Source organism: Lactuca serriola, chromosome 4 (genome assembly GCF_051521515.1).
Source record: "Lactuca serriola cultivar US96UC23 chromosome 4, Lser_US96UC23_V15, whole genome shotgun sequence".
Lineage (NCBI taxonomy): Eukaryota > Viridiplantae > Streptophyta > Magnoliopsida > Asterales > Asteraceae > Lactuca > Lactuca serriola.
The window spans coordinates 213,041,683-213,053,696 of record NC_136411.1 but is presented as its reverse complement, the minus strand read 5'-3'; positions in this window follow the sequence as shown (position 1 = coordinate 213,053,696).

The window sequence follows — 12,014 nt, the reverse complement described above, 5'->3', positions numbered from 1 at the left end:
AAAGGAAACATTTTTACTTTCACTACATTCATTTGAAACTCTCATACATTTTTCCTTTCACCACATTTATTTGAAACTCTCATACATTTTTCCTTTCACTACATTCATTTGAAACTCACAAGACTTTTCAATTTATTTCTAATAATAATAATTATAAGTTGGTTCCTAAGGTTAAATAAATATCAAAACTAAAGTGTATTCATATATAAACTAAATTTTAGTATTAAAATTATATATTTACTTCTATTTATAAAGTTATGTTTTTTAACATTTAACATATTATACTTAATTTATTAGTTTTAATATATTGTTGGATATAAACCATTATCATTTTAAAGATATAATTTTGAAACAATTTGTATAAAATACTTAAATTATTAGTTTAAATATAATATTTCATAGAAAACTTAAATATAAATTTTAGTTTAACTTAAACAACCAAAAAAATATTTTGTAAATAGTTAAAAGTGATAAACTGTAGTGTCATTCTAATAATGATTATAAGTTGGTTAATAAGCTTAAATAAATATCAAACCTAAAGTGTAATCATAAATAAACTAAATCCAATTTTAAAATAATATTTTTTCTTTTACTTATAAAGTTATGTCTTTAACTTTTAACATATTATACTTAATTTATTAGATTTAAAATGTTGTTGTATATAAACCATTATCAGTTAAAGCTATAACTTTTGAGCAGTTTAGGCAAAATACTTAAATTGTTAATTTAAATATAGCATTACAGTGAAATATAAATATAAATTTATGTTCCACTTAAAAAATCAAAGAATATTTTATAAATATTTAAAAGTGATAAATTGTAATGATAAATGGAAAAACTAAATTTTTATCTCAATTTAACTAAAATATTTCCTAAAGATATTTTTATAATTGTTAAAAGTTTTCAAATAAGTAACTTAACATAACTTATAATAACAATAGTTAAAAATAACTCCATATAAAAGATTATATTGTTACATTTAAAATAAAAAAAACAATATTTGATGTTTTAAATAATGCAGTTATAATAAATGTATATATATATTGTATTTTATTTTATTCATGTGTAAGTCGTTGTTAGAAGTCATTCAAACGATTGAAATTATACAGTTATAATAAATGTATATATTATCATATAATTCAAACAATCAATAAAGTATATCAATTTAATATACAAATTATTATATCAAATTTAACAACAATGTTATTGTTATATTTAAAAAAAAATTGTAAAAACTTCAACTATATAGGTGTTTCTATGCAACGCGCGGGCATTCGCGTACTATACTTATAAATGAAGCATTTTCCTTTAACCACATTTATTTAAAACTCCCATGTATTTTTCTTTCTACCACATTAATTTGAAACTCCCATGATTTCTCAATTTCTTTATTATAATGATTATAAGTTGGTTAATAAGGTTAAATCAATATCAAACCTAAAGTGTAATCATATATAAACTAAATTTCAATATTAAAAGAATATATTTTCTTCTACTTATAAAGTTTTATTTTTAACTTTTAACGTATTATACTTAATTTATTAGGTCTAATGTGTTGTTGTATGTAAACCGTTATTATTTTAAAACTACGACTTTTGAACAATTGCTATAAAATACATAAATTGTTAATTTAAATATAATCTTACCGGATAAACTTAAATATAAATTTTAGTTCAACTTAAACAACATAAAGAATATTTTATAAATAGTTATAAGTGATAAATTATAGTGTCTTTCTAATAATGATTATAAGTTGGTTAACAATGTTAAATAAGTAGCAAACCTAATGAAAATTAAACTAAATTTCAATATTAAAATAATATTTTTACTTATACTTATAAAGTTATGTCTTCAACTTTGAACAGATTATACTTAATTTATTAGATTTAATATGTTGTTATATGTAAGCCATTATCAGTTTAAACCTACAACTTTTGAACAGTTTAGACAAAATACTTAAATTGTTAATTTAAATACAACATTACAACGTCAACTTCAATATAAATTTCAGTTCCACTTAAAAAACCCAAAGAAAATTTTGTGAATAGTTAAAGGTGATAAATAGTAGTGCTAAATGCTAAAACTAAATTGTAATATCTATTTCACTAAAATATTTCCTAAAGATATTTTTATAATCATTAAAAGTTTTAAAATAAGTAGCTTAAAATAAATTACAATAACAATAGTTAAAATAACTATGTATAAATGATTATATTGTTACCTTTAAATTGAAAAAAAAAATGTTTGATGTTTTAAATAATTACAATGATAGAAATTAAAAACATTAAACAAACAAAATTTTCAAAACTAATTAACAATAACAACAACTATAAATAACAATAAATCATATATTGTATGAGTAACCTGTGGGTAGAGGTCAATCAAAAAATTAAGATTATGCAATTTTAATAGATGTATATATTATCATATAATTGAAAATAATCAATATATTATGTCAACTTATTATGCGAATTATTATATCAAATTTAACAACAATATTATTGTTATATTAAAAAAACCATATATTTGTAAGGATTTCAGCTGAATAGATGTTTCTGTGAAACATGCAGGAATTAGCCTACTACAGTTATGAAGGAAGCATTTTTCCTTTCACTACATTTATTTGAAATTCTCATGCATTTTTGTTTTCACCACATTCATTTGAAACTATCGTGACTTTTCAATTTTTTTATAATATTAATTATAATTTGGTTAATTAGGTTAAATAAATATCCAATCGAAAGTGTAATAATATATAAACAAAATTTCAATATTAAAATAATATTTTTAGTTCTACTTATAAAGTTATATTTTTTTTAACTTTTAACATATTATAATTAATTTATTAGTTTTAATATATTGTTCAGTGTAAATTATTATCATTTTAAAGTTACAATTTTGGAACAATTTGTATAAAATACTTAGATTATTAATTTAAATATAACATTACAGGGTCAACTTAAATATAAATTTTAGTCTAACTTAAACAGCCCAAATAATATTTTGTAAATAGTTAAAAGTGATAAATTATAGTGTCTTTCTAATAATGATTATAATTTGGTTGTGAAAGGTGAAATGGTCCACACTTGACCAAAGACTGCCACTTAGATGATAATGGGTATAAAAAAGCTCAAGTTTGTTATTCTAGTAGTGATAAATATGACAGACAGGCTGAGGCTTTTACCAAAAAGAGCAACCACAAGTTGAGAAGAAGGTTGACTTGGAGAACATGCTAGTTCGTTTCATGGAAGTTTCTGAGAAAAGTCATCATGACACTGATGCAATACTGAAAGATCAAATGAAGATGAGGAAAGATCAACAAGCTATGCTGATTGACCATCAAGCCCTATTAAGAAATCGTCAAGCATCGATCCACAATCTCGAAGCTCAACTTGGTCAACTAACGACTTTGGTGAACAAAAAATTCTCTTCACAATTCCCCGATAAAAAGACTCAATCCCATGTCATGATGATCGAGACTGAAGAAGAAGCGATTTCTGAGTTCTTAGAAGCATTATAAGAGGAGCCAAAACCATCTGAACCAAAGCCGAAGAAGATAAAGCTTGATGACAAAAATATTGTTGAACAACCGAACTCACGACGTGAGCCTTCTACGCTCATGACGTGGGTCGAGTCTGAATAGAAAAATTTAGCAACTATTCTGCCTTATCTTCCTCCTTTACCGTTTCCATCCCAAGCTAATATTAATCCACTGGAACGGGAACATTTGGAGTTTATAAAGCAAGTAAAGGGTATTCCAATAGATATCCTTTTATCGAGTCGTTATCTAAGGTTCCTGAATATGAGAAGTTCATACAAGACCTAATAGATACTCATCAAGAATTGAAGAAAAATTCCAAGGTGATTCTTAGTGAACAAAGTTCAAAAGTTGTATTGGGAGAGTTACTGAAGAAAATGGGAGATCCTGGACGCCTCACTCTTCCATGTGAATTTGGAAATAATTTGAAGACATATTCTTTAGCTGATTCAGGGGCTACCATAAATTTAATGCCTTTCTCATTTTATAAAAATCACAATATTCCAAAATTTAAGGCTACAAGAATGACCATTCACATGGTCAACCGTTCAGTGACACAACCCAGGGCATTGTAGAAGACATCTTAGTAAAAATTAGGAAATTTGTTTTTCCAATTGATTTTGTGGTTATGGAAATGAAAGAAGATTCCAATGTTCCAATTATTCTTGATCTCCCTTTACTAAATATTGTTGGTACCTTGGTTGATATTCACGATTCCAAGCTCACTTTGAGAGTTGGAGATGAAGATGAAACTTTTGGAATAGAAGAGGGTTTCCAAGGGAGTGATGTTCAAGGTGAGGATTTCAATATTGATGAAGAAGATAAACTTGGAGAATTGGAGAAGCTAATGTAAGAAGAACTAAAAACAATTCAACAAGTCAAACATGTGAAACAAAGAACATCCATTCCATTTTTAGTTGAAGTAATTGCCTACACATATCTAACTTCTCGGGTAAGCAAGGAAAGTGACGAATTATCAAGTGACGAGGATGAGGTTACTTCCAAGGAAAAGAGCTTGGCTATGGATGAAAAGATGCTTCGTGTGGAGCTGAAGGAAGAGGAAAAAGTAGACAATAAATTTCAAGAAAATAAAGGTACCAAAAGAAAGCTCGATGTAAATGAAATAAAAGCTAAAAAGGAGAATTCGAAAAAAGCATACATTAGAAGACTCCAAGCATACAAAAGACGATGGAAGGAACAAAAGATTCAATTGGTGATGGACTCTGCGGAAAACTCAACGTGAGGAGGCACGGAGTCTAGCTCATGACTCCATAAAAAAGAAGCGCTTCTCGGGAGGCAACCCGAGCCTAGTATGAATTTTCTTTTCATTTTAGTTTGTTGCATCTTTTTTAGTTTTTAGGAAAATTAATCATCTCATCATCTAATAATCTTTTGAATGGTAAAAATTAAGTGTGGGGATTACTAAAAATTAAATGGATAAACAATTCAAGGTTTTTAATTTAAATGATATTATTCAGAAATGAACTCACGACGTGAGCACGTATGGCTTATGATGTGAGTCCAGAAGGGTAATACGGGATAAGATATTTAAGCCCAACATTTTGTTAAGCCCATTTGTATCTAATTAAACGGCACGACCATTTTAGTCCATACGTCACTCACAATGTGAGGTCTTCAATCTCACGACGTGAGCAAGACAAAATCGGGACCACTGGATTAAAGAAATCAGAACAGATTTGACCTATCACTTTCTACTCCCACAAACAGCGAAAACCTCCTGGTCCCCCTCCGTCCACACACACACACACACTTGATTTCGGCTGAATCTACTTCGAAATACCTTTTGTGCTTACATAAACATCAATCTAAGGTAAATATTTCTTACTTATAATGGTTAATTTTGGATAATTTTTTGAAATTAGGGGTTAGGGTTTGCTTGGTGTTTGCATGTCGAAATTGTGCCCTAAAAATACGATTCATCTTCTGCATCTTAGTTAAATGTGCTTAGAAATGCTTTAGAAGTAAACCCAATAAGATTTTTGGCCCGATTCTTAATTTGTCATGTTTGATTTTCGTTGAGGACAACGAACTCACGATGTGAGCTTCACTGCTTACGACGTGATCCTAGGTATAGAGAACATTGTTTTCTACTAATATATTAACATATGGAGTGTTTTGTTTGGTTTCTTGTTTATCTGTTCTTGTTGAAAAATGGCTTCCAGGGTTCCAATGAACAATTTCAAGGACATGTGTCATCCCTCCATGTTTTATACCGACTTCCCATGGACATGTCACCACTTTCACAAACAAACTGGGGTGGTTGCATAACAGTGATTTTGCTATTTCCTCGAGGATTGATTGGGTCCAGTTTGTGCAGATTCGGTTGATGGAGAGAGTGGCCCCATTTTTGACAAAACACTTTTCTGTGGACAATTTTTTTTCACCTGTAACCCTGGAGGAATTTATTCGCCATCAATAAGCGGTTTATCAAGAGCTATGTGTTGAGTTCTTTGCTTCTGCCTCCTTTGAAGTAGCTACTGTTAATCCTTTTTACCCAAGGGTATTGGTTTTCCACCTAGGTTGCGAGTTCAGGGAGTACATCCTTGTAGCTTTTGCATGGCGGATGGGAATATATGAAGAGTAGGAAACCCATTTACCAGTATTGAGCTCTTCATGAGGTCGGTAGCCCTTGAGTATATATCGGACGCATCTGGATATGGTTTTTGGTGTTCGATTGAAAATGGTGCTTTCCACTCGAGTGTTTCACAGGAAAGCCATATTAGATCCCCGATCCACCAATTACTTCACCTGTTGATTACTATATTAGAATTGGCATATAACTTTTTGTAGTGATTAGGATGATTGCACATCTAAACCTTCTCAATCTATATTCTCGTTTCGATACACCAAACGCCTGCTTTGGTGTATAAAATGTCATGATAAGGACTCATAGCAGACTGAGCAAATGGAGAAATGAGAAGGCTTTTGATAGTGATTGATACATATCAGAAGATATCGTAAGAGTCATATCTTTCCTTTAGAATGCATCTAATAAATAATACGTCTAGTACGTGAGAAGTACACTTTCTATTAGCAGAAAGATAGATTTTTGGTATAATCCATGAAATTATCCCATCGTGTGACATTTCCATCACCAACCGAGTTGAAGCAGAATTGATGATTGAAGATACGCATGGAAGAAGTCCTAGTAAAGTCTAAGGAAAATTATATGATTGTTTGGACACATTTGTATGTGTTAGATTGTATTTCGGATAATAACTTGGAGAACTGCGAGACAATACTTGGGACGAGTATGAGTGGGTGTTAAAGGTAGTAGACTATACTACCGGAAGCACAGGATTCACACTTGAATCAAGGAAATTCACAAGGTTACCAAGAAGCTAGTAATTGATTCCATTTTGTTCATGTATGTCATTACCATTGTTTCGGTAATGACTAAGAAGATAACTATCATTTTGACCGTAGCGGTCATATCAAACCAAGTCCGACTAAGACAAGTATGTTCCATGGTTCTGAGAACCAAGATCGATGTAGCATATGACTTATGCCAAAAGGTTTAAATGAAATTGAAGCGATCAATATAAGTATTAGGAATAGCCGTTAAAGTAAGAAGCTTGTAGCTAGAAGTGCTACATGCTAGAATGTGATTATATCACATTAGAACATGAAGGAAGGTGTAGTCTGTTCTGGAAATTGACAATGAAAAGACCCGACTCTAAGCATTACATCATACGATGAGAGGTCATTAGAATGTGACCCATCGGTCCATTATGGTAATCAAAGAACTTATTTCAAGTTTGTTAAAAAGAAAAAGGAGACACCAATAATGATCAAGATTGTGACTTGAAGGTCATGATTGAAAGTCTAACATGAGGTAGAGAGCGGGTTTGAGATCAAGCACCGCCTGCAGTTAATGAAGCCTAAGAGTTAGATATTAATTTGACAGAACATAGAAGTTACGGTTATCACCAAGGATGAAGAGATAACGTGTGGAGTCATTATACTAGCCCTATTTCGTTGATGATTCTGGGACGTAATCATCTTAAGGGGGAGATAATTGTAATGCCCGCAGATTTAGGCTAGTCAATTTAGAGACAATAAGCGTCAAAATTGAATTTTTAATAGAAGATTATTTAGAATAAATAATCTTAACCAAGTTATAGTATATGTCACAATGGTACTATACATATAAAGAATGTCGAAATCCGAGTTGTAATGAAGAAGTTATAACATGTCGAAATTTTATGGCAAAATCGGCATGGCACCGGGAATCGTAAAAAGTGATTTTTTGATAACTACTTTTTAGCCTTAGAGATCTAAATGAAAGTTGTAGTATACGTTAAACTGAGAACATACATGAAAAGAACGCCCAAATCTGACTTCGTATGAGGAAGTTATGATTTTTCTAAGATTTGGCATAATAATGCACAACATGAAATTCAAATGTTAGATCGATCGATTTTTGGCCAACACAACCTAAATGTGAATTGAGTATCTCATTAGTAAGAGGTCAACAATAAAACGGAGTCCGTATTTAGAAGTTATGAATTCTACACGGTCATTTAATAGTGTAATCATCTCATATTGTTAAATTTAAAATCGACCAAGAATTAGCCGACAGAGTCAAAATGAGAGTTTTAGGTCTTCTCAATACCTACGCGTGGATATAAAGAATGTTGAAAATGGAGATTTTATGTGAAAGTTACGAAGTTTAGAAGTCGGGGGTGTGCTGCTGCTAAGGGGGTGACGTGGCGCGATATGAGCCATTGCTTTCTCCCCAAGTCTTGCCAGCACATGGTGACATGTGGCACCCAACTCGACGAGTTCAACTATATTTCAGCCTATAAATACCATGCGATAGTGCCTTCATTCTTCACACCAAAACCCACTTCTCTCTCTCACTCTCTCTCTCTCTCTCTCTACACACTCTCTAAACACCCAAAAACCCTCCTGAAGCCCTAGTAGCCTCAAGGCACTAGAGGAAAGCCCCAAAGCACCCGAAGGCTCCGAGAAAAAGAGCTTTCGGCTCAGAAACTCTGCTTCAGCGAAGCCCAGCATATCAGGGTGTTGGCCTCCCCTTCGGTCCTGTCGACCGGTATCTTGCCTAGCATATCAGGGTGCTGGCTTCCCCTTTGGTCCTTTCTATCGGTAACCTTGCTTAGCATATCAGGGTGCTGGCCTACCCCTTCGGTCCTTTTGACCGGTATTCGGGGACTATTTCACCCCTACCACCACCACATAATATCATAGCACATATGTCATAAAATGTCTAACATAACTGGGTACTAACTACCCCTTCGGTCCTTTTGACCGGTACTGGGGTCTAACCTATCCCTCCTATCACATATCAAATAACATCATAACATACTAGCACATAATCATAACAGATAGCAAAATACCAGATGATTATCAAAAAGACAATTATCTCTACTATAACTCTTACTAGTGGGCTGGCCTTGGTGCCTTCGACCCACTCCTACTGGAAGGTAACTCACCTCACACTGTTGAAGTCCTGCGGACACAACCCCAGCTGCTGGATGACAGATTCCCGAACGGTCAATATCAAAACATCACCCAATTAATGAGTCTCCACATATATCCATAAGTCCGTGCTTGGGGTAAAAGACTACATTACCCCGATCTTATCTTGATTCAAGCTCAAGGCCTAATCCAAAGGCCAAAAGGTTAAATTGTGAATCAAAGCCCCATATATGGCCCAATTTTCCAAATTAGGCCCAAACCTTTACATGGTCTTATTGAAAGGCCCAACGATTAAGTCTAGTCCAACATTTGGCATTTCTAATGGCCCAATATCTCAAAAGCTTGAAGGCCCAAGCTATGGACCATCTATGGCCCAATTTTCCAAATTGGGCCCAAACCCTCATATGGGCCTTACTCTAAAGCCCATCAACATATTCTAGTCCATATGATTATTCTTGGATGGTTCATTAATAACCCAATTACCAAAGCCCAATCCAAAGGCCCAACTCAACGCCCAAGTGAAATTAGGATTTCACATAAAATGACAATTAGGGTTAAGTGTTTCTCACTTAAACCGTTAAGGAATTAATCCATTAAGTCCATCACTCTACTAGATAAGTCATATGTTGTGATTCGGTGTAATTTACAATTCCATTCCAATAGCCCAAATGTGGGTCCCGATAAGTCTAAGGCCTATATATCAAAAATTAGGGTTTTCTAAAACCTAATTAGGGTTTCGAACCCAATCATAACCCCATAGGCCCAAAAAGTCAGGTCCTTAGATCGATTAGGCGTCATAAAGGCACATTAGGGTTTCACTAGGCCCGTTAGTCACATGTTTGGGCTTTTTGGTCAATCAGGGCATTATAAGGCCCATTAGGGTTTCATTGGGCCCACTAGGGTTTCATTGGCCCATTTAATCCAAGTATCCCAACGCGTCAAAATACCAACAAGGCACACCGCCACCCAACACGATGGTCGGTGGCAGCAGCCACCACCTCACGGTGGTGGATACAGTTTCTTTACATTATTCAATTTTCTAAATAAATTTTACAAGGCTAAGTATCAACTAAACACACACACTGACTAAGATACACACATATAGTGGTACATGGTGGCAGCCACCACGTCACAGTGGTGATGGTGGCTGTTCTTTGTTTTCCGGCCAACAAACCCTCACACAACAAAACACATACTCCTACATGATTTCGATTTGCTCAAAAGGTCCAGCCACCCACCTGGTGTGTCACACCCCAAAACCGATATCAGCGGAATACGTTCTGGGGTGGAGGACGTCATGTATAGTATCATCACAATTGTATAATAGTAAAAGCAAGAGACAACAACCATTTCATTTACATAGTGAGTTTAATTACAAGCGTATTCTGTAAAGTTTCAAGAGACACCAAAAATATATCAAAAATAAGAGATAGGTCTTGTTTGCTCCATTTTCTCCAAAATGTTGCACCTGTACCTGTCTATCTTTGACCTGAGGATACAAGTTATTTTGAAAACGAGTATCAGCATAAAGCTGGTGAGTTCATAAGAATTTAGAGTCGTTGTTGTATAAAAGTGTTTACAAACTCATAGTATAAAACTGAAATTTATGTTTATAAGTAGTAGAAGTCCCTAGAAAATCCTATATTTTCTAGAAAAGTACAATGTAAGATAAATCCTTTGTGTTGTGTGTAAGTATTATCATTGAAAGCCTTCCATTTGAAAAAGTAATGTAATAAATCTCATGTGAGTAACATAGATGAAGGAAAGTTATGCCTGTTGACAGTAGTAGTGGTGACAACTTCCATTAGTAGTAGATAGGTACTTACTTTGGGATGTTAACTTAGACTTTAGTCTTAGTGTATTAATTTGAATATGGTGTAACCCTTTATGTGACCAATTCTATAGTAGTAGAGAACCCGATGACCTTCCCAGTCATACATAGTGTAGTGAAGTAGTGCCACCCTTGGGCCTGGTCGGCTCGGACTGTAGTTAACAGTCGGGATGTGGTAGTGTCTGTCCTTTATAGATCTATACATGTAGTGTTGCCTTCCTTCCGAAAAGCCCTGGTCACATGGTATAAGCGCGGTAGGGTGTCTTATAGAGAGATAGTGTGTTATACTCTGGATTAGCGTATTCTCTTGTATTATAGTGTAGTAATCTTTTGTATAGTTCATAGAGTGTTCTCTTATACGAGTATTAACTTGTAATAATAGTCGTTACAGTGAGTATAGTAGTAGTGGAGATAACGAGTAGTGGTCTTAGCTATACCTATTATAGCTAACTAGAGTGTATGATTTCTTGTCTTTTAGTAACAAAGGTATTGAGTATGATAAAGACTTTCATATCTAACACAAATATATACGATATATAACTAAGAAATCCACGACAGTCGGACGGATAACTGATATCCTAAGACCACATCAAACAAGAACAGGAAATAAGGCGAGCTATCGGTCCTAAGTCCTTCAAGCCTTACTTATATAAATATATTAGTGTAGATATATTTTTTTTAAAAAAATAAAAGTAAATTTAAACATAGTTTTAAAAGCAGTTTAATAACAATTTTTATTTTAAAATGCATTTGACAATCAACTAAAACGATTTTATTGGAAAACAGTTAAAGTGTAGAGAAATACCCTTCTGATGATAATTGGTGAATCACATATGATTCAATAATATAACTTGTAGCATTATACTTGTATCCACCCCCCCCTAAAACATGTAAAAACAGTTGTATAGGTTCATTAAGGGGTATGAACTCACCGTTTAATGTAGGGTTCGAGTATGCAATTCGTATAAGTGTTGAATGTCAATGGCTGCTTTGAACGCAAGTAGTCCCTATTAATTATATGGTGACATATATATATATATATATATATATATATATATATATATATATATATATATATATATATATATATATATAAGTTAGAGCTAAAGTGTTTCGCGACTAAACATGATGGGAAATCCCTCCAAAGAGCTTGGATTCGCCAAGACTAAGTGTCCCATGTTC